This window comes from Sminthopsis crassicaudata, chromosome 2 (assembly GCF_048593235.1).
Source record: "Sminthopsis crassicaudata isolate SCR6 chromosome 2, ASM4859323v1, whole genome shotgun sequence".
In the NCBI taxonomy this organism is placed as follows: Eukaryota; Metazoa; Chordata; class Mammalia; order Dasyuromorphia; family Dasyuridae; genus Sminthopsis; species Sminthopsis crassicaudata.
Genome location: NC_133618.1, coordinates 180,538,450 through 180,540,735, shown reverse-complemented (window position 1 = coordinate 180,540,735; position 2,286 = coordinate 180,538,450). Strand labels below are relative to the sequence as shown.

At 37.7% G+C, this 2,286-nt stretch overlaps 1 pseudogene; it reads right to left on the bottom strand.

Annotated features, from left to right (window-relative positions):
* Positions 1-1,454: 1,454 nt before the first annotated feature.
* On the bottom strand, positions 1,455-1,975 carry LOC141553332 (p53 apoptosis effector related to PMP-22 pseudogene; annotated as a pseudogene).
* Between the last annotated feature and the right edge of the window lie 311 nt (positions 1,976-2,286).

The window sequence follows — 2,286 nt, the reverse complement described above, 5'->3', positions numbered from 1 at the left end:
CTAGAAAAGGTCTGTTTCCTCCCTATAAATTTTCAGCCATGCCAATTCCGCACCACCTCGGTACTCTACACTGTCTGTGGTGGCATTTGTGCTCAGCTGTGTGTGCTAGCTGCCTCCCTCCAGTTTCCATTTGAAATAGACCTTTTCTGGCAATGTTCTAAATTATCTTCTGTTAGTAATTTGTTGTACTTTCAATATTTGTGGGCTCTTCCAGTTCAGAACTAGTGCAGAGGCTGGATTTGCTAATTAGTCTGAGGGTTTTAGGAGAAAGTCAGAGAGAAATGTGTATCATCTCTGCCCTATTGACTCCAACTCCAGAAGTGTATTTTTTTTAAATTGAGAAATATTAGTGTAAATAGATCTAACTGTGGGTGGGAGATGGTGCCTCTAATTTTACTTCAACTCTCCTCACTAACCTGGGACCTCAAACCAAGAGCTCTACTCTCCTGAAAGTACTTTCAGCCAGCATCCTTGTCCCACTGCTTCTGCACTCACCAGATGTGCTGGTTTCTTCTCATCTAGTCTCTTCACTACAGTAAGCCTGGTGTTCCTTATTAGCAGAGTTTCCCTCAGTCTTCCTGGACTCAGACTCGACTCCACATTCAGTCTGGGAGGTGAACGTTTCTGTAGTTCCTGCTAAGGCTACAGCCAAACCAGATAGCTCTAGGAGTCTCCACTTGATATCTCCGTGAAGCTAGCCCAGAGATGTTCACAGTCCCCCCTTTTTAATCTGGACCTTGGGTATTTCTTCAAATTTCTTGGGTTGTTCCAGAAGGACCCCTTGTTCTGACCCTAGTTTTCTTGATTTTTCATCAGTTTATTTTTATCCTAACCCCAAATTTCTTTTGTTTTGGGTAAAATCTGAGGAGCTTGAAATTTATTGGCTTAATCTACTATCTTCCCAGAATTCTGCTTCATGTGTTTTTGTTTTTGGGTTTTTTTTTAAATAAAAAGTTGAACTGAAAAAACATACTTGCATATCTTAAAATACTCAGTTGTGAACAATCATTGCCAACTTAACACAAATACTTTCTTCTCTTGGTCCATCTTGGGGAACTTGGTTAGTTAAATATAGTAAAATTAATAGAAACTTAACCTGATTGTCTAAAAGAACTCCAGTTGTATTTTATGCAAAAATTACTTTAGGTTTATAATAATGTTATAGAAGCTATTATGCTTATTTAAAAAGCAGATATTTTTGGAACTTTGACATGCCAGCATTGTAGTAAAAGGAACAAAGCATATTTAATACAATAATTCCCTTGAAACATGTAAGGTATTTAAAGTGATATCAAATTTTTGTGGCATTTAAAAACATTGGTCAAAAACACTTGAATATCTGCATATTTCTGTAGACATATATGTTCAGTCCAGTCTCAGAAGAAATGAATGTCTTTCTGTCAGGGAATCCAGTTCTTAAAATAACTTTGATAGTCTTCTTTGACTCTCAGCTCTTAGGATGAAGTGTAGAACTACTTAGGTTTAGCATTGCCCAGGAGGTCATCTTCAAAGTTAGGAGGCAGCAAAAGAAAAAGGCAGAGCCTATGAAGGATAATGGTAGCTACCCTGCCAAAGCCATTAGCCTGTTATAATAATATCTAGTAATAAGATAATCTTCAAGGAATTGCCTGTTGTATATCATTAGATAATTAACCAAAGAGATAGTATGAAACACAGCTGCAAGGGCCAGAAATCCTCCAATCACTCACAGGAAAACAGGCATTTGTGGTCCACAGAGAGCAAAGGAAAAGATGAAACAAATCACCAGGGTAATATAACCTGACATGAGCATGGCAGCTCAGGCAAAGTTGATGAGGTTTCTGTTGTTTTCCTCATAGGAGCTAGTGCCTCCAGAGATAATTTTACCTGGATATTTCCATCAGAGGAAGGAAATTTGGGAATTGTTATTAATCTAGCCTCTCCCATATACCACTATGATATCAAAAAGGATGGCACTAAGCAGAAATAGAGGTAGAATATACCAAAAGTGTTTATAAGCCAGGACACAGCACAGCAAGGAATTGATGCCAAAGCGGGAAAGGACAAAATTTCACTTTCACATTTATATCATCAAATTAAGAAGGGCATATAAATTATGTATTTATCCAAACAATTTATGAAAATATTAAGCAACATTGGACAACATTTTCCCCTATCTCCTGGAGACCCACTCAAGTCACTATCAAATCATTAATAAGATTATTCTTTGAACAGCAGGTGGCACAGAGCGGCAGAGTGCTAGGTTTGAAGTTAGGAAATCTTCTTGAATTCATATTCAACCAGACA